The sequence below is a fragment of the Perca flavescens genome, chromosome 10 (assembly GCF_004354835.1).
Source record: "Perca flavescens isolate YP-PL-M2 chromosome 10, PFLA_1.0, whole genome shotgun sequence".
Classification (NCBI taxonomy): Eukaryota; Metazoa; Chordata; class Actinopteri; order Perciformes; family Percidae; genus Perca; species Perca flavescens.
The window spans coordinates 27818524-27840733 of record NC_041340.1 but is presented as its reverse complement, the minus strand read 5'-3'; the positions used below and the strand labels follow the sequence as shown (position 1 = coordinate 27840733).

At 40.7% G+C, this 22210-nt stretch overlaps 1 long non-coding RNA gene across 1 annotated transcript; it reads left to right on the top strand.

The window, feature by feature from the left end:
- The first annotated feature begins 8703 nt into the window (after positions 1-8703).
- LOC114563414 (uncharacterized) lies at positions 8704-21033 on the top strand. The gene is made up of 3 exons (XR_003693610.1): positions 8704-8821; positions 15037-15151; positions 20931-21033. It is a non-coding gene; the product is annotated as an uncharacterized LOC114563414 (long non-coding RNA).
- Positions 21034-22210: the final 1177 nt, after the last annotated feature.

Genomic DNA, 22210 nt, shown 5'->3' with positions numbered 1-22210 from the left:
AGAGAGAGAGAGAGTGTGTGTGTGTGTGTGTGTGTGTGTGTGTGAGGGAGAGATTGAGTTTAGACTGCAATGCTGCAAAAATGTATTACAGATGGTTTTATGGCTGTACCTGCTGCTGAGACATTAGTGAACCTATGCTGCCACTCTGTGGTCAAATACAGTTATAGACAATCAGTGGTGGAAAGTAGAAAGTATATCTATTCAAGTACAGTAGCAATATCACAATGAAAAAATACTCAATTAAAACTGCAATAACTTAAGTAAAATACAGAAGTATTAGCAGCAAAGTTTACAAAAAGTATCACAAGTACTCATTACACAAAATGGCCTCAATTAAAGTGTTGTATTCATTATATGAGCTACACGCATGCCAAAGATGCCCTTAAATTTGATTCATTCAATAAATTATTTTTCTGTCTTAAACCAAGTTTCCTTTTTATTTTAAAGAACTATACCAAAACATCTTTGTTTTTGCAATTTTCGATGTCTCTTGCAACAAAAATACAAAAGAAATCGCAACTTTTATTGCAATTTTTTACAAAAGCTCCCGCAAAAAAGTGAGTACACCCCTATGTTAAATTCCCATAGAGGCAGGCATTTTTATTTTTAAAGGCCAGTTATTTCATGGATCCAAGATACTATGCATCCTGATAAAGTTCCCTTGGCCTTTGGAATTAAAATAGCCCCACATCATCACATACCCTTCACCATACCTAGAGACTGGCATGCCTATATGGGAATTTATCATAGGGGTGTACTCACTTTGTTGCCAGCGGTTTAGACATTAATGGCTGTATGTTGAGTTATTTTGAGGGGACAGCACATTTACATTGTTATACAAGCTGTACACTTAATACTTTACATTGTAGCAAAGTGTAATTTCTTCAGTGTTGTCCCATTAAAAGATAAAATGAAATATTTACTAAAATGTGAGGGGTGTACTCACTTTTGTGAGATACTGTATGACTGTCAATATAGCCAGCATCTAACGGTAGCTACTCTGCTGTGCTGTGAAGTAATGTCTGGCTATGTGAGACAAGCGTCTAGCAACATAACAACTCCAAAGTCCCCAAAGTCATTTGCGTAAAGTTGAATCCAGCCAACTTTATGCAAATAAGGAGCGGGCATCTCGATTCAACGCCTTTCAAAAGCTGACAAAAATCTTTCTAACTGACCTTTGCCGATTTGAAATGAAGACAGATTCAGCAACTGCATAGTCCGTTGTTTTCAGAAACACGGTTCGGTGAACAATTTCTGTAAAATAAGAGATCCCTAGCTCAGTCCATAGGGACTAGGACTGGGAACCGGAGTCCCCATACAGTCCAAGTACGGACTGTGGACTGATAACTGGAGAGGTTCACCTCCTGTGCACTGCTGAGATGCCCTTGAGCAAGCCACCAAACTCCAACTGCAGCCCCCTCACTCTGACATCTCTCCATTAGTGCATGTTTAAGGTCCTGTTTGTGCATGTGTGTGTATTTCGGGCTGTGTGTAATGTGTAACATACTGTATATCAACAGAGTGAAAAATGTAATTTCCCCCCTGCGGATCAATAAAGTATCTCTTCTCCTTCCTATCATGGCCGGTTTTGAAAAACCGGGAGCAGCAGACCCATGTGACGCGTTCGTCCAATCAGGTGCAGCCAGGAATGTTTGCGCGGTAACCATGGCTATTGTTTGTAGGAGGGTGTAGCTGGCCGGTCTTTTTGGAGGAGAAACTCATCACCGCTGTGTCTGGATTCCCAATCCTGTATACTGAAATAGTAACCAACGAAACTTCATCTTAACCCCTTAACGCCGACTGTCGCTAATTTGCATCAAACCCCTTCCATTCCGACTGCAGGCGAGATAGCGTGTGTATTCCCCCAATGCCGGTTTGTTTACATTCGATACATACCTAAGAACCTTTTGCATGCACTGGTTTCTCGTAAAACCGGTCGGAGTGGGAACTACATCCGGTTCACTGAAGCAAAATAAACCCTAACCCCTAACCTTAACCCCTAAACCTAAAAAGACTACTGTCAATGTTAGGGAGTAGAAGAGTGTTTTCTTTCTTGCTGTTGTCAAGATTCATTTATTTGTCAATTACTTTGTGACATGAATAAAATCTACATATCTGAGATGGGAAAATGTGTTTTATTAATTTTACCATTTTGTAAAGAATTTTACCATGAATGCATGTTGTCGCTAATTTGCATCATACCTAAATGTATATCTATTCTATATGCTATAGACAAATTAACAATCTCAACTTAATTTAGCATCAGCTTGGAGCCAGAAACACACATAATACATTTTTTTATATAATTGTGAATAAATTCAGGCGTCACGGGGTTAAGAATGATCAGAAAGACTTCAACAATGCTCTGCCACGTAAAACAAGAAAGAGGGGCAGATGTGGTGGCGTACTTCAGAGACTACGGAGACAGTCGCTCTCTCATATTCCTCTACCATCTATCATCATCACTGATGCAAAATCTATTCGAAATAAACTTGATGAACTTCAAGCCCATGTTCAGTTTCAACACAAATTCAGAAACGCATGTTTATTGCTTAAACCTTTTGTAGTTCTTCGGGTGCCCGGTGACCCTCGCATACTATGTGATGACATTTCACGTGAACTGGCGGGGGCCTTGTCCTTCGGGGTCCACAGACCCATCCTGCACTTGAATGAAGTCCCTGTAACACGAAGGACAATACATGGGTTAAGTGTCCTGTGATACTGTCATTGAGAGGCAGGTACTTATATTATGTTTTATCACCCTCTCAAGACGAATATTATGTGAATATTATGCAAACATTATCTTTGTTTACTGAAACTTGGCTTTTGTATAGAGACTCGAATGCGGAAATGTCCATTGATGGATTCGGCGAGCCTATCCATCTTGATTGTGAGGCTGGTGTCACCGGTAAATCACAGGGCAGGGGTGGGTGTCTGTATGTTAATGAAAGTTGCTGCAAAACAGTCATTGTCAAAGAGAGGCTGCACTAAACACGTTGAACTACTGTCTGTGTCTCTATGCACAGTCCATATATAAGAACAGTCCATATATGCCCACACTACCTTCCCCGGGAATTCCCCCAGATATTTGTCACTGTTATGTACGAGAGCTAATGAGGAGGAAGCCTCTGAGTCTATACTTAAAGTGACCCAGAGGCTGCAATCCATATCTCCTGATGCGCTCATGATTGTGTTAGGTGACTTCAATCACTATTCATTGAAAAAAACTCACAAGAATTTCTACCAATACATCACCTGCCCAACCAGGCATAACAAGATTCTTGACATGTGTTATGATTCTGTCAGCTCATCCCAGTATACCGTTCTGCCCTCAGGTGGGGCAAAATCATCTCAAAACAGATCAGCACCTGGACTGATGATTCTACCCTGAGTTTACAGGGATCCAATCCAATCCAACTTTATTTGTTAAGCGCTTTAAAACAACCAAAATTGAACAAAGTGCTGTAGAGAAGAATATGCTTTGACTGCACAGATTGGGACAGATTAAGGAATCTTGCAGTGACATTGATGAGTTGACCGATGTCCTCAGCAGCTATGTGACCTTCTGTCAAGACAGTGTGATTCCAGAAAAGACTGTTAAGGCATTTCCTAACAGCAAGCATTGGGTGTCGAAATCTCTGAAAAAGTTGTTAAATTTGAAAAGAAGGGCATTTCAAGAGGGCAATCTTATAGAGTTGAACCTGCTTAAAAAAGAGATCAGGAGCAAAATAGGTTGTGCGAAACAGAATTACAAGGAGAAGCTGGAAAGAGAACTTGCTAACAATATAGGCTGGAATGGTTTAAAAACTATTGTAGGTTCAGAAAGGAAAAGCAAAAAAAAAGGTGGCTCTTGATGGTTTTAATTCTGACAATTAATTGGCACAGGAGTTTAATATGTTTTATCTCAGGTTTGATTGCCTAGATTTTAATAGGGAAATTGTAAATCTGAGGAAAAAAAAAACTATCCAGTTCGGGCTATTCCCTTTGATGTTCTCTCTGTGGCCAAATCTTTTAAACACTCTAAAGCTAGGAAAAGCCCAAGGTTCTGATTTTATAAGTAGTCAAGCTGCTTTCCTCCTATGCAGAACAATTACCCCCCATCTTCCACCATATCTTCCAGCTGTCACTTAACCAACATAGGGTGCCAAGGAGTTGGAAGTAGTCTATTGGTGCGTTCTTTTTGTCTTGTAATCGCGACTAGTAGCTTGAGTGTGACATCACATCCGTATCGAAAAACGACGTTCAGACGACTTGACGAGTCGTATATACGACCTCGAGGGCGTTCTTTTTGCAACTTCGAAAAACGACTCGTAGATCGACTTCGGTGGACAAAAAGAACGCACCATATCCCTGTGGCCAAAAACAAATATCCCAAGGTTCTTAATGATTTTAGACCTGTGGCCCTGACTTCTTTTGTAATGAAGTCCATCGGAAAAACTGATAAAAGAGATATTCTTACCAAGACTGCACATCTACTTGACCCTCTTCAGTTCGCATTGGACTGGCCGGGGAGTAGAAGATGCCACTGCCACTTTATTAAACCTTGTTTTAAAACCATGCCAAGCTGTCAAGTCAACTTTTAACACGATCCAGCCCCACATTCTAATTGATAAACTTGTTTTGGTAAATTGCGCGTATCTTTAGCGGAGCGGAGAGCCGCTACTCGTACGCTTCTGGGACATGCCGCAGCACGGTTGATGGATTATCAAGCATTGACTTGAATGGCTGGAACGTAGCGCATAGTAGCGTGCCCAGTGGAAAATGGGAGGAGGGTCCAGCTGCGGCTTGGGCTTTCCCGTCATGACACAAGAACGCCCATTGGTTGATCAAGTCATACCTGAGGTCAACCATGTCCCAGGAACGGATCACTGGCCTTGCCGTCATCAATATCAATCACTCAATAGGGGAGCAGATTTCATACGATGACATCATTGATGATTTTGCATCAAGGAAGGCCAGAAAGGTCAGAAAGGTCCCCCCCCCCCCACTTCAGCTGGTCCTCAGTGAAGTAGAGAGATGTACAACAATTAGCTGTTTTTCCACAAAGGCATAGTCAATGAGACAATGTGATTCGACTGGGAGATTGGCAGTTAGGCTCCTCGAATTGTGATCGAAAGATCGAAAAAAGATCGTATTGTGGTCACCACTGTGTATTTTCTTCATTTGTACAAATGAAACAAACTGTTAAAGGTGACATATTTTGCCTTTCCTTGTTTTATGTCATATCTACAATGTCATAATGTTGGATTTTTATGTTAAACGTGGCAAATTCAAATAATAGGGTTAATATATTTTAGAGAAATCCCATGAACTAAAACGTTCAGATTTCCAACTGTTCTGAACGCTCCGGTTTCAACAGTTTTTTCTACTCTTGGCTAAATGTTAGGCAACTCTAAGCCGAACTTCTATGATTGGTCATCTGCTCCAAAGCGGAGGCACACTAGCCAATCAGAGCAGAATGGGCTTTTTTGGGAGGAGGGTTTAGGCACTCCTACAGAGCATCTCATACAGACGGTGAATACAGGTGCAGTATGAGAAATTATGTTGTTTTTTTTTGTACATTAAAGCATGTAAACATATTCTAGTACAAACACAAAATGCAAGTATAATCCTGAATATGCTATATAATAGTTGCCCTTTAAAGGTCCAATATGTAATATATTTATGGTAATAAATCCAAAAATGAAAAAAAAAGTTGAAATACTATCTTTTCTGACAATAATGCTCCTTTTGAAATTTCTGTTCCGTGACGGAATTTCTGTTAGTGTTTTGGCCTGTGTGTTGTTATCAACTGCCCAGTTTGACAGACAGGCCGTGTTGCCAGATATAACTCGAAAAACATAAATCCAGCGCGCCACATCTGTAACGTTAACAGCCATGATACAACCTGACTTTAAAAAAAACAGTTGCGTGACCAGAGACGTTACAAACCCTGGGTAAATATTGGAGATGTATTTGAAAGATGGAGACAGCTTGGACGCCGAGTTGGCTAATTTCCTCCTTAACAGGTAAGCATTAGCTTCAGGCTTATTTATCATGGCTACAAGGGACGGGGAATTTGTAATGTAATTTCAACATTTGTGTATTCACATTGAATTATATAGCTAGAGTACCCGAGTTGGTTACTCGTAAAAACAATTAAGACACAGCCAGTAAAGTGATCCCGACTGGTCCTGGCTAACGCCGCCACGCTAACCCTGCTAACTGCTAACATTACCGGAGGACCAGGCAAGCGGGCCATGGCTGTTTACAACGTGTAGCCTGTTTAGCGGCCGTAGCCGGTGAGTTATTTTAAGCCAAGAGAGGAAGGCTGTAAATTGGAAAGAGATGACCGTAAGTTTGCATTGTGTTAAGCGATTGTTGCCGTAATTCTAAGCCAATAAAGTGTGTTCAGTCGGGTGGAGAGAACGCCAAGGTAAGTGTTATTTTTAGCAATTCTCACCGTAATTCTAAGCCTAGGAAGTGTGTCTGTCTGTCGGGTGGAAAGGACAGCGAGGTTGTTATATCTATAGCTATCGTAATTCTAAGCAGAAAAGGTGTGCCTGTCAGTTGGGTACAGAGCTCCGCATGAGCACAGGCTTTTATGACTGTCAATACAGCCGGCATCTAACGGTAGCTACTCCGCTGTGCTGTGAAGTAATGTCTGGCTATGTGAGACAAGCGTCTAGCAACATTGTTGTGGATGCTGTGGTCTCGGCCTGGCAACCTCCGTGAACTTCGAGTCTGGGGAGGAGTTGGCGGGGAGACGACTCTCTCCAGGATTTTGATTTGTACTGCAGTAATTATTTAAACACTAGCTGTCAGTATTACATATTGCACCTTTAAACTGCACACGCTGTATTCAATCATTACTGTCGGTTTAAGTTTAATTTTAATGTGTTCATATGGGAACACGCTCAGGACCCTTAACACCTAGAATATTTTTCATCGCTTTTGCAGGCCAGCTGTGTAGCTACTTGTGCACCCATGGTTATTTTAAACCATAAAAAATCAAGGCAATCAGACAATAACCCAGTGTATGGGTAATTTCTAACCCAGCAATAGAGTTGATTTCAATCATTAGGTTGGGTCAAATTAAATAACCCAGCATTTGAGTTAAATTGTTAAAACTCAGCACAGGTCACTCCAAGGTTGGGTTCTTTTTTAATCCAGCAGTATTAAGTGTAGGGAGCCTTTTTGACTCAGTGAGGATACTAGCAGTGAGTATACTAGCTATTCAACCCGTGTTTGCTTAGATTGAAGATAAGAAGATGGTACTTAATCAATAATTATGTCTCATGCTGTCTCTACCTTCACTTGTTGACTATACAACACATCTTGGTGACATCCATGCCAGCCTGGTCTCACCGAATTGAAATTATCACGAACTGTTAACACCACATTACGTGGTGGTGGCCCCCACGGAAAACAATGCCAATGTAAAGTCAATGAGAAAATGAGGTAGCATTAGGAGCGACTACGGTAGCAAGTAGTATGAAAGCCCGGATGGGTCAAACACAGGACTCACCCTGTTATGGGTTGCCCTCTCTCCACCCTGAGTTGGGTGGTTTAGTTTTCCCTGTTTGTCTGTGTTCTGTGTTTTTCCACCTGGAGTGCTGGAGGAGTGTCCGGAGGGAAGTAGGTCAAGGGGCGTGGCCGATCCAACACTGCATTGCCGGTTTTCACAGCTGCAGCTCATCTTCATGATCCACTCCTGCAATACTTAAACTCGGGCTGATCACCTTGTTGGCGCCAGTTCGTTATCTACAACCCATGTGGTAACTTGGCTCTCAGTCTAAATCCAGTATAATCCGTTTTGCCTTTACTCCGGTTTTGTCTCTGTTCCCTGAGCTCCTACTAACCCTGTGTCTCTCTCCAGTTACCGCTCTGCCCAGCTGCCTCCTCTGCTTTGCCTGCCTGCTTCAAGCCCCACCATCCAGCCTCTGTCTCTAACTTGGGAAACCCTCCATGTTCTCGTCTCTGCCTGTTCCCCTCGTGTCCCATAAAGACTTGGATTCTTCCCTGTCGGCTCACCACAAGCCTCAGACCAGCCAGGAGTTTCACCACCCTGACATTACCTACAATGATTCTCTGAGTACACTCCGCTACATTAAACCTTTTTAACTGCTTTATGTTGTCGGTGGGATTTCTCTGCGTTCTGGGTCAGACAAGCTCCCTAACACACCCAGGAGACCGGGGATCGTGTCCCGCGTGTCACATTTCCTAAACCCAACCGTAACCGTCCCGTTCTTCTTTTCCGAAACTCAACCGTCCAGTTGTTGTCCCATGTCCCGTTATTGTTTTCCTAAACCCAACCGTTTATTGTTTTCCTAAACCCAACCATCCCGTTGTTGTCCCGCGTCCCGTTATTGTTTTCCTAAACAGATTGTTTATTGCAATTCCGTGAAACTGCCACAGATTTGGAGTTAAGGGGCCATGTTTATTTCACGGAATTCTGGTAAGGCAGCTTTTTTGACTCGAAGTCTAAGTCAAAGGATAATGAAATTCCAGATAATGAAATTACTTCTCAAAGTGCATCATTACGTAAGCTGTCATTGGGGAAACGGGAGAGTTCAGATAGTGGCAGTGACCACTGTGCCACTCAGCAGTGGCTCATAATTCATGTTGCATGTTTGAATGAATTGATGAGTGAGCTCATTTGTCCCAATTGTGCTGGATCTGGGTTGCAACTTACAATCAGGAGGAGTCTACAAATGACGTGCTTTTAGCGTACATGTTAGGATTGGGGTATGCAGTGCTCAAACAGATCAGCAAGGTGTTGGGGATTCCTGGCCTGCATCTTAAAACTTACCAGAGACATGACAAGACAGTGACAGGACAGGTATGTAAAGTCTTCAATAATTAAAGAGTAGCTTATCAGAAACTAATTGGCATTGATTTGCTTTGCATTCAGAGGTCCAGAAAGTACAACTTCTACCACCACTTATTTCTTCCAACCAGCTAGCTGATTCTAGCACAACCCAATAATTTATATTTGTCTGAATTCATGGCAGTATTTTTTTCACCTCTGTTTGCTTTCACTTTTTTGTCCACATAGCTTTACTTGCATCTTTGTATGAGGATACAATATTACACAGTGAAATAAAGTGGCATTTCCTTCAGTAATTTGTGCTGGTCAGTTTTACTTTTACCATACATATTTTCTCTGAGGTGGCAAAAACTAAGGTGGATATGAAAATAATGCAGCCTAAGCAAATAGTACCTTCTCAGGAGATTTAAAAGTGAGGTTGCAAAAAAAAAACATACACTTACACAATGCACAACACAGACAACGTTTTGTTTTTGTCCTCCGTTGTAAGTCAGTTTGGATATAATCATCTGGGCTACTAAATAAACCATAACCATTCTATTCCATACAAATGATCCAAGTCTTATATAAGCTATCTCTAGGACTGTAAGCATATGATTGCCCCCAAAGGTATTGGTATATGTAAGTTGCTTTGGATGAAAGCATCTGCAAAAAAAAAAAAAAAAAAAACATAACCATAACATCAGCTAAATAAATAAACATAAACATACTGTATGTAACTCGTTGCTAAAGTGAGTGATCCTTTATGACCGGTCTACTCCCCTCTCTGTTCCAAAAAACTAATTGGAAATTGCTGCCACTAAAATGAAGATATGTACGGTATCAATAAAATCAGACTAAATGAACAGTTATTGATACAGTATACTTTTCATTTTAGGGGCAGAAATTGAGATAGGTTTGGAGTCACTGCAGAGAACCAGGGACCAGATCAGGTGGGCATACACATATATTGATATGATATACTGATGTGGCTGAGGGAGGATGAGGATGCCATAATCAATATCAGTGTGTCTTTTGATGGCATGTGGCAGAAGAGAGACTTCACGTCCCCACTACGGCATTGGTGTGTGCATCGACATCCTCACTGGGCTGGTGGTGGACTTTGAGATGCTATCCTCCTACTGCCGTGCTTGTACCCTGAGAGAGTGTGCTAGGCGAGATGGTAAAATTATGCAGGAGGAATTTGAAAGCTGGAAGGAGACTCATGTAGACTGTGCTAGATATTTCTCAGGGTCAAGTAAGGCCATGGAGCAGAGGCAGCCAAGAGGATGTGGGCCAGGTCTGTGTCTCCACATCAGCTGTGCTACACTGAGATTCTGTCAGATGGGGACAGTGCAGCATTCAAGGAGGTGGTTGCGCTCAACCCATACCCATACGCGTGAAATAGTCAAGCATGGGCACAGCGCTTAGGAAACTGAGTGCTGAGCGTAAGTTAGGGGGCAAAGGTCAGGGTAAGCTCACTGCCAAGAAATGCAAAGCCTTGCAGAATTATTAAAGTGGGGCTATTCTAAATAACCAAGGGTCACTGGATCAAATGAAAGCAGACATATGGGCAGGTCTCCTCCACTCCATATCTAGTGATGAAAATCCCACGCACACTAGGTGTCCATCCATCCTGGTGTTGGTACAGGAGAGCAGAGGAGAATGGAGAAAAGCCAGTGAGCCATAGGCTTCACACAGAAAACCTTTTATCACAGGAGGTGGGTCAGAAGCTCATTCCTGTGTATCACCGGATGTCCAGTGACAGCCGGCTCAAGCACATGCAGCATGGAGGCACTCAGAATGCCAACAAATGCCTCAACACGATCTTATGGGCCTCGATGTCCAAAAACAGTCTTTGTGGGGAAAAACAGGGTTGAGGCTGCAGCCAGTATGGCTATTTCTACATTTAATGAGGATGCCTCTGCCAGGCTGACTGTGATGGAGAAATTTTGGCTTCAGAGCACTGTCATGACTGTCAGTGCAATGAAGGATGACGACATGGTTAGGATCTCAAAAGCCAATAGAGTCCATTCCGTTCAGTGCAAAGTGGAGCCGTAAAAGTGTAAGCACAGACAAAAAAGTGAAAAGACACCAGCAGGAGATGGAGGAGGGCCCTACATATGGTGCTGGCATGGATATGTAGACTGTAAACTAACTTGGGGGAACAAGGCTGTGTAATGGTTGTGTTCTGTCAGTTCCGAGTTTGTGATGGTCTTCAGTTGAAGTACATGTTGATGTGTTGTTTTGGATGTTATGATCAGTGATGGATGAAGCAATAATGAGTTTTAGATTAGGATCTTACTTGGACCTAAAGGCATATTTTGTCTGTAATTCATGGCTTTCAATAGAAATGTGTGGAATTTGGCCATAAAAATCTTTAAAAGACGGTTTCTCAAAATGAGTTTTTTCTCACACTCCAAGCGAAGAATCTCCACTTCTGTAATGGAGAAAATCATTCACCACCTTTACAGTCGTATTTCTAACTATATTTTGAAAGTTTTTACAGAGGGATATGTTGATATATCATTCTTGGCCTGATTTATATGCCATTTTATGCCTAAAAATAAGGCGAAAATCAATTTTTTAAGGCTATTGGCAGTATTTTCTGATTTACTGATTAACAAAAGGAGATATTCATAATACCCTCTGTAAATGTCTTATAATTTAATATATCAAGAAAATTTTCAATTGTCAGATTGCAGATATGCAAATTAGCGCATATATATTACAGAAAACTTGCCATACATTCTTTTCTCCTATTCATGTATATAATCAACTGGTAAAGTTTCATGGAGATATCTGTAAGTTAAAAATGTTGCCCTATTCACTTGTAGTGTCTCGCCTCAAGCACAACATTCTCAGCAGAGGGCACACTCGCTCTAGGTATTAACTAGGACATCAGTTGCTAACGCCAGCAGAGTAACTTTACAGTAGAAGAAGCCATCAGTACGTGATGAGTGAAATGTTTAATGTGCGTGACAGAGTGCTTCTAACTTCAACTGTATTTAATATTTCCAACAGGTAAACTAACTGAGAAAAAAGCCTGCTAATAGACAGAAGTAGTATATTTACAAAAGTAAAGCTAATTGCAAACTATGCTCTGCTTAATTGTCAAAATGGGGTTCAAAAACAAGCTCCTTCAACACTAGCAAATTGATAAAACATCTTAAGAGCCAACACAAAACCGAGTTTAAAGAGTTTGCTAATGCTAGCAACGGGAGTGCGGGACGGTTACATGCTGCCAGTCCGACATGCCGCCACTCCGACATGCTTCTATTCAGACGTGCTGCTATTCCGACATGCTGCCAATCACACACAATCGACACATTTTAGTACCGCAATTCCGACTACCAGGTCGCACGCCACAAGAAGCCGTTTGGAGCACCTTACACATGATTCTGACATATAAACTTCCTTTATAAGTGATTCTTGAAGGAAACGACTGTAATGCTATTTTAGTGATGGAAACAAGCTTTACACGCCAAAAAAAGCTGTTTAGAGCACCTTGAACATGATTCTGACATAAAAACATCTTTATAGGAGTTTCTTTAAGGTCTACTAATCCTATTTTATATTATTTTCAAGTCAATTTATCTCCACTGTTCCTGTATTAAATTCCAACATCCTGAGAAGCGCGGATGAGCTGTAATGTCAACTGCACCCGCGGCTAAATATCAATAATCCACCCACCATCCACCTATCTAACCCTAACCCTAACCCATGTCGGAATGGCGGGACGTTTTAAAAAAAGTAAAGTACCACCACTCCAACAATGGAAACTGTTGTAAAATTGTTGGAGTGGTGGGACGTTTGAAAACAATGGAAGTGCCACTCCAACAATTAGACGTCAATGTCGGAGTGGGGGTATGTTGGAATGGATGGCGGAACCCGTGCGGGACACAGCAACAACCAACTTTGGACATTACACTTGACGATCAGCCATTGTCAGTTGTGATAATACTGGGTTTCGACATCTTCTCAATGTACTGGAGCCAAAGCGAATTTGTGATGTGCCTGTTGCAGGACATTTCGGCCGTAACTATTGGACTAGTAGTGTCAGCCCAATGTCTCTCGTCAGCTTAACTGCACAGTCGATCGATGAGGATTTTAATCATGCAAAACGGTTTTGGGGTTTGCACACTAGTCAATCCATAGCAGGTGCGTTTGATGACATGCTACAGACATGGGGCATTCCTAAAAGTTCTGTTATGCCAAAAACATGATAAAAGCTATGAGTGATGCAGGACTCCCCAGCATGTCATGTGTTGCACACACCCTCCACAGCTGGCTCAGAAAAGTGTGGCTAATGCAGCGGCTGTCAGACGTAAAATAGTTGGGCATTTTAAACATTATGCCTTAGCCTGGTCCCTAACCATAGACAGTATATAAGAATGGACCAACAGTCCCAGTTCTGGACGGAGACCAGTGAAGGATATTAGAAGCACTTTTCCGGTGAGCGCTAGCATTACTGCGCAGGCTCCAACTGAGAGAGACAACGTAAATGTGATGTGAACAACCTGTCTGAAAGTTGTAAGTGTTCTGGTAGCTGAGCCATCATGAGAAATCTCAATCATTCCCAATCTTGCAGAGACAGAGAGCGGAGGTATATGTAAGGAGATAACATGGGCACATGCTAATTATTGCTAACTAAAATGCTAGTTAACATTAGTAATTAAACTTAAACAGCTAATGTAAGTCGAAACTGCCTGCGAGCTTCTCCTGTACTATACGGTAATTCCTCTACTACGTGAGACAATCGTTAGCCTATTTTTACAAAAACGTCTGCTACAGAGCCATAACGTGAGGTACAAGGTAATGGAGCCTTTTATACATTGTTGTTTTTCTTTAGAACTAAACAATGGACAAATAGAGTCATTAAATGCTTAAGATGTAAAGTTATTCGCTGTCAAGTGACGTCAAAATGAATGGCAGTCAATGGAATGCTAACGGGAGGTGATCGCTTTGTAGCATCAAAATGGCGCCATAGGAGGTTCGAGTTCTGAAGCGAAGCTTACCCCCTTGGTTTTAACATTGATGTGTTTACTACTGTTGCTAGGCAGCCTAAACGCAACTGTCGGCACGCAATCCGTTCCGCCTGCATGATCCGTTTTACAAAGGATTCGATCTGCACGATCTGTTCCACGCTAGCCTATGGCTAGCCTCCACCGGGAAGCTAACGTTAGTTTAGCTAACAGCTAATTCGGCTAAGCGCTAGCTGACAGCTAGATTCAGTCTAAAATAACGTTAAGTCAAACTTAATGGAAAAAGCAGGCTACAGCTAAATTAAGACTTTACAGTAATAACAATAAAGACAAATATTGAGTGATTGTATTTTAAATGAGCACAAGTAAAGTAGAACTGACGTAACAGCTGTTATATATGTTAACGTTTATTTTCAAGTTTTATTTTGAGGGTCTTTTAAAGTTATTACATGCTGTCTCGGCTAGCGGTTAGCCAAATTAGCTGTTAGCTAAACTAACGTTAGCTTGGCTGTCGACCGGAAGCGTGGAACAGATCGTGCAGTGTCGTAAATCCTCGCACAACAGCGCATGCGCAAACATTTTGTGCAGAACGGATCGTACAGGCAGAACCGTAGGGCAGAATGGATCGTGTACCGACAGCAACTTCCGGTTTCTTCTTCTCTACTACTGCTTGCTCATTCACAGATTATTTTGTTTGATTTCTGATAATTATTTATTGAAGCATACATTTTTCAATAAATAATGTCAGATCAGCAATAAATGAGCTCTCCCCCCCCCCCATCTTTTTTAGATAATTTCCATTTTAGTTATTTTAGAATATGCTGTTTTGTTTTTTAATATAGAGAGCTATTGGAATTTATGTATTACATTTTTGTTATTTAATTTTGTACAATTGAATCTCATTGTCAAAGAATATTAGGACTTTTATTTATTTAAAGTATTTGTAATGAGAAGTACACAGAACACAAATAAAAATGTAGTCAGTTGAGATGGTCTGTGGTGAGATCTGTGGAATATCCAGAGTTTATAGCTGTTGAGTTTATTTTACATTTTTGTTAGTGATATAAACTGAAGCTTTAAGATTAAACTGGAGGTCATAAAAACCTTCATATTACTGCCAGCACAGCTTGTAACAATGGAAAAAAGAACACAAGACACAGCACAGTCTTTGGAAGTTTTATTTGTTTTATTTTTTTACAAAATATAGACCAGAGGTTTGTTCGACAGAGCTCACGTTAACCACCATCTGCCTGCTTGTTTCAGGGATAGTTGGTGCACTGTCTGCCAGTCTAAAGCACCATCTTGAGATCCATCGAGAAATGGTTTTGAAGCCAATTGGACAGTTTAAACCAGGACCATGGTTCTTCAGTGAAACCAGGTCAGTCTCAATGTTGGAGGATGGCTGTATTCCAGCACTTAAAACTTAATTTATGCACTTAACCTATCCAAGCTGTCCGACCAGTTTAGACACTCCCTGCATTTTTCATTGATGATGGGAACTGAGATTACAATCAAACTACTGTTGGTTGTTACTTGTGAAACAAGAACACCATTATTATATGTAACACGAGAGAAATTTGACAGAATATTTTAAATAGACATTTTGATGATGAATAAGCCAATCAGCATCAAGAAACCTTTATACTGTCCAGTTGAGCACTAATATAGCACACATGATCAAAATGATCCTAAACATGTAAAGAATCCTCTGGTAGGATTCTCACCTGCTGAACTCACTTCAGTTTAACACACAGACACTTTCCACCTTTGTTTGTGGAGGAAACACTGGAAGAAGAAGTTGCTCATTTCTTCCTTGTCAGTCCTGGTGTCTGTTTGCATTTCATCTGAGGACGCGTGATACCCTAATAACTTCAGAGTCCCAGTCTACATCAGAGTGATGTCAAAAACAAACTATCAAATGGCAGAAACCTAGTCATTGTCCGAGAAATCACACATCATGTGATTAAGTTTTACCATTCAACTCTAATCTAATAAATCTAATAAAATAAAAAAAAGATTTTAAAACCTCGTTTTCAAAACTTTTTTGTCACAGTTAAGACTATCCCTTTGTTATTTAAGGTGTTATAAAGATAAAGTACATTATTATTATCAGTTCTAATTGTCCTGCTACCACAAAATACTGCTTCTGGTGATACGAGTAAAATAACAGCTGCTAGGACTAAAAACTAATCAGAGGTCAGGGTCCAGTTGTAGTTTAGATAGTGTGTTTTTCTGTGAGGACCATTAAACATACACCTCAGGCCTATCACACCTCATTTCTTTATTGTATTCAGTATTCATTATTTTCGGTTGAAACTGTAAGACTGTATTTTTAGAGAGTCATAGGTAATATTGTAATTTAATGTTGCTCAACAACATTAAGCAATATTGCATTTGAGGGAGTGCAGAAGTACTAAAAATCATTACGGTTGTAATTTGGTCATTAGGCTGCAGAAATTGTTAGAAGTATTTATTTTCTTTGTTGATACTTATTTCTTTTAGGCCATACTGAAGACTTTGTGGAGAAACCACAGATGAAAAGGTGGGGACAAAAACCAGAAGAAGCTGTCTTTCAGTAGACCACAACAGTCTACTTGTTTTTAATCAATACAAATGATAAAGGTTACACATGATTTAAACAGGTTAAAAACATTTACATTTCAAAATGGAAAAGCTAAACTAAACTGCCAAAAAGACTAAAACAAAAGCAACCAAAAACAGGGAAAAGATAAGAAGTCTCTCTGTCGAACACACAATGCTAGAATTAAAATCTTTTAAAAAACACTTCTTGCCACAATATATTACATCAGAAAGGGTGGTCTCTATAACAAAAATGTATATGGTCAACATAGCACACACACACACAATAAAAAATGAATATGTAAAATGATAAACTGTAGTCAGGCTAGAAGCTTCAGAGCTTGAACACAGAATCATTTCAGCCCACCTGACGTAAAAACAAAGAGTCCCCAGGGTCCGTCCTCCGATGAGAGTTCCTTCACTTTGATTCAGTGGTCCTAAACATTTCACAAATCTGGTTCAGTACTGTTGAACTGTCAAGAACCACTGGACCGAAGAGGATCAGCAGATTCCGCCGAGCTGTGGCGCTGAAAAGTGTCCTCGGCTATTTATACCCTGAAACTCCAACCGGTTCACCCGGCTTCTGTGGGTGGGGGGGGGGGTGTTGTTACCTGTCGGGCCAGGTGATGAATACCTAAGCTGTCTTCACGTGGATTCCATCTTGACTCACCTGCTCCACCTGTTTGTTCACCTGTTTTTAACACTGGTGGATATCAACTGAGCAAATTTTACTCAAGTATTGTCTTAAGTATAATTTTGAGGTAGTTGTACATTTTCTGCAACTTTATACTCCTACTCCACTACACCTCAGAGGGAAATATTGTTCTTTTCACCGCACTACATTTACCTGACAGCTTTAGTTACTTTACATTATTAAGGGAAGACACTACAAGCAAAAAAGATAATTTTTCAATTTAGAGATTTTGGGCTATTTATCTTCCATAACATGTCTTCTTTAGAATGGTTGAAAATAGGATTTAAATCCACAACTTATACCTTTAGAACAGTCTGTCCGTCTCTCCCTCCGTGTGCCGGCTGATTGCGTGTCTCGCTGTGAGAAGTCAAGACAGCCAAAATCACCATGAACCTAAGTGTTTCATTTATTTATTTATTTTGTTCAATACGTTTATTAAGTGTTGTCCTAGTAGTATAATACAAAAGGGCAAAGATTAGGAGTAAAATAATATGCCAATATGAAAAGAAAAGGAGAAAATAAAAAATAAATAAATAAAAACAAAAAAACCTAGGGCGCATAAACATTAAGTGTTTACATATTTATTATGTGTTTTATTTTTGTAAAAAAAAACATCCGGCTGCACTGTGGTCTTCCTGTATGTGATTACCTGCCCGGTGTGAACAGACAGATTGGTTAACATGGGCGCCGAAATGAAAATAGCTGCGCTACACTCCCTGGTGTGTTTTGGCTGGAAGGCTCCCAGGTTGGAACCAAACCTGCAACACTGCATTTGAGGGGCAAACACTATAACTACTCAGCTACCAAAGAACTCCATTATGTGGGATTTTAATTGATAATCTACAGTTTAAAGACATTTTAAAAACCATCATGGATTTGAGTTTTTCTGGATTTAAGTGTAAGATAAGCCCTTCTTTCCTATTAAAGGGTTATCTGGTTTAAAGGTTTTTAGGGCTAACAATCCCTTACAATGTATTAAATAGTATTAAAGCCATCTTAAATATTTCACTTTAATTCAAAATGGATTAAAGCAGACATGACTCTGATCAGCTCTGAGTGTCTTCATGAAACTAAGGGTAAACAGATGAAAGAAAAAAAAAGAAAACACAGTTGCAATTCTGTGATGGAACCTTAAATCTCAGAGAGAAGAGTAAGAACAGGTTTCGGCGTGTTGAAAACCTGTTGGATCTCCTCAGTGGCCACTACAATGTTATAGAGCCTGTTTGACCTGGTTTTAACATCTGTCCTGAGTGAGCTGATCGCAAGTGGATAGCTCTAGGTACGCGTGTTCCCACCTGGCAGTAGAATGTGTATCCAAATACATCCTGAGTGATCACTTGTGACTGGATCTCACCTACCCGCTCTATAGAAAATTAAAACTTAAATAATTTGTTTGCATATAGGCTGGCCATGTGTATAAATGTCAGTTGTTACTCTAACATAAAGCATATATTATAAACGTGACTAATGAAAAAGAGCTGCCACCAGTCGGTCTTTGTGCCGACATAAATATGTCTGCTGACAAGCGCTGGTACCTGTGCAGGAGAGAAGGACGTTTTTAAAAGTCTGTCTCTGCCATTTCAGCAAGCAGACAAAAAGAAAAGTTGCGTGTAGATTATCAAAGGGCAACGAGAACGATAGAGTACTTTTGTAGCATCAAACCAAGCAGCAACCTGCCGAGGTAAACAATGAGGCCAATGCAGAAGTGCCAAAAACTGCAGTTCATCGAGTGTTTGTGTTTTTTTGGACATTTTTCAAGCAAATATCTGACGCATAATATGGCTTGCTGTGCATTTAATTGTAATAACAGACCTGTCAAGAAGTCTGCGCTTTTATTTAACGTTATATGTTAGGATTATTAGCACGTTAACGAGCTGATTACCCATAGACAGAAGCAATTAGCCTTGGAGCAAGACGCCCAGCTAAAGGGAGCGTATGCTAGCCACAGTCATTGATGTTAAACCGGCATGAACCAAAATCAAAACGGAACATTTTCAATTTATTTATAAGGGACAATGTGCAATTAAAACATAAATGTGACCATTTGATGCATTGCACCAGAGTTAGCCTTTGGCTAATTTACATCTGCAGTCCACTTAACTTAATAGAGAAGGGTTCAAATGTAGTGATAATACTTAAAAGGTGCTTGTGTGAGCTGCACCACGTTAATGAAGACCCTGCTGCCCCCTGTGCCCGGGGACCGTCGGCAGCGGGGACCAACTGTCACGGACGACCAGGAGACAGACTGGAGTAGTGAAGCAGATCTTTATTAACAATGATCCAACAAAGAGCAGGAAGCAACATGTAGGAATCCGGTAGCTGAGTAGGCAGGTTTAGAGCAGCGGCAGACAACAGGATACGAAGTACTGGTAAGGCAAACTTAGGGCTGTGCAATGAATCAGATTTTTTGTTGAGAAAAATTATTATTTTGCTAATTATGTTTGGCAAGTAAACTCTTTAAGAGCATACACACACACACAGGACACCTAGACACGTGAAATCAGATGCCAGTCACCCTGAGTATTGACTTTCAGAGTAATCTACAATAACTATGGCTTCCTGTGGTGGGATAACGCTGCTGCAACTTTTTAATGTTAATCAAGAAAGCAAACAGCAGGAAAACGCAGCGCGTAGTCAGCCTGTGATTTCATGACAGCCCCTGACTTCACTACAGCTGCAGGGAATTAAACCCAGCTTGCCAGCGACTTTGTTTAATTGTTTGTTACCTTGTTAAACATTGTTGGTAACATTACCAGTTGGGTACCATTAACCCGTTTAATGGTTGGGAATGTCCAAAATAAGACCCTGAGGCCGGTCAAATCGGACTCCTATTAATTAATTCCTGTGTCTTCTTTTATGGACTTACGTTCACTCTACACAAGGATCAATCAGAGATGATGAGTTTAGTCAACCAAGCTTACTGAGTCCAGCATAGGAGTTACAACACAGCTGTGGGTTCGCAAAACAGGGACTAAGTTTCCCTAGCAACAGACATAAAGTTAGGGCTCGGTCCACCAAGATCTCGTCCGCAGTGAGCCCCGTCCTCACCGTACCCTAATCTTTTATTGTCTTCCTGCAGGGCGGTGTCTTCTTGTCTCCAGTCATCTTTCACAGGCCATCTGTGTTGCACCGCTTCCTTATACACATTTCCTGTTTTTCTAGCCGACCGTCTGGTTCATAATGTTACTTTTGTACCATATAAGGCTTACTCTATTTTAAGACTTAAGCTTAACCTTCTGTGCATCAGAGTTCTTTGTGCGGGGAATGCAAATGTGCCTCAGCCGGAGTACTTTAACCACTTCCTCAATGACTGCACACAGCTCTTTTGCAATGAGCACAATGTAACTTTGATTGTAATTATTATACAACAGCTTAACGGGTCAGCTGACAATAACGTTATAACATTACGTTAAGAGTCAATACTCTGCATCAGCTCATAACACACACTCTTCTTCATCCCCTATGGGACATAAGGTCAAAAGAGATCTCTCCATTGCATTTGGTCCTTGGCAACATGCTGCACATCTCCACATGACAGGTGCATCTTGTCCAGCAGCTCCTCCAACTTTTAGAAACACCAGCTAGCAGGGCTGTTTGTAATTTGTTGGGGGCCCTTATGCAAAAATCAACTTCTTCCTTAGGAGGACAGCACTGTTGTTGTCAACTTGGCCTGTGTTTGTGGTTTGACTGATTCACCTCTCTCTAATCTTAAAGTAACTAATTAAAGTAGTAATTTAAAGTAACTAACTTTTAAATGTTTCTTAAACCGTATAATTTTCCATCTGATGATCTCCTCGAGCATTTCCAGGCCCATACCTAGTCCACCCTTGAGTCTAAAGTCCTGTTGATTTTAAACATTCACTGCTCTCACCTTTCCATGCAGGGAATAGATTTTTGCAGGAGCAATGGAATCATCCTCATCTCATTCCCCCCATTCAAGCTGCAGCCACTAGGACGGAGTGTATATTGGCCTCTGAAGAGGCACGTTTACAACTTCTCTAACAGCTGGATGAGAGCTCATCCAGGACTGACGATGACAGTTTACGATCTTCCCACCATTGTGAGGAGTGCCCTTCCCCTAGCAGCATCCCCACAAAAAATTCATGCAGGGTTTGCATGCACTGGAATTTGGCCTTTAAATAGAGAGATCTTCACAGAAAAAGACTTTGCACCATCCCAAGTCACAGATCGCCCACTGCCAGCAGTGACCCCAGAGGCTCCATCTTCCTTCTCCGCAGAGCCATGTGCAGCACCATATCCTGCCACAACAAATGTGGTGCCTGAGCCTTCGGCCTCTTCAATGGATTCAGCCTTTTCACACAAGGCTGTCCGTCCACATCCAAAAGCTGGACCAAGAAAAAATACCACAGTGGGGAGGTAAAAAGAGAGACTACTGTTCTTACAGATACTCCTGTAAAGAGAGTGACATGGGAGAAACAGACTACAAAATAAAACAGGAAACTGAAGCAAAAAACATACACAAGGATGAAAACAGGGTAAAACTCAACAGAGAACACAAGAAACAGTAAACAAGGAAATGGCAAAATAAATAAACACAATTTAAAAAGGAAAAACTATAACAGAAAACCACAACCATGACAGAAATGAATGAAAAACGATTTTCTGTTGTGGAATTTGGTTACGGCAGTTCTGTGGAGGTTGTGCCCAGTTCCTGTGTTGAAAAGACCAATAAGGTACTGTTTCCATCTACATACATTTAGGATTTTGTTTGTATTTTTCACCAATGTATCTTTGTAGGGCTTGTTTTGCTACTGGACGTTCGTGGATGTCGGGGAAAGGGTAAAACGTAGGGAATAAGAAAAAATGGACTTTAAAAAAAAATCTAGACCAGGTACTATTATAATAACAACATTAACACAAAATGTAAGATGTTGTCCAACCGTCTGTTGTAAACTGATACATACATTGCCTTGATTCCTTGAAAAGTGAAACAATAAATTATTGGGTTTTGTTCCAGAAGTAAGAAAATCTCATTCAAAATTCCTAGGACAATTGTGATGACAAAATACATAAAAAGCCAGCCTACGAACAGAACCTTACTCAACAGTATGCCATGTGAAATCCATATGTTAGAATGGAATAAGAATGCAATCTGCATTAATGGTTTCCTTTAAATTATATCTTAAAGGGGTGATAGAATGC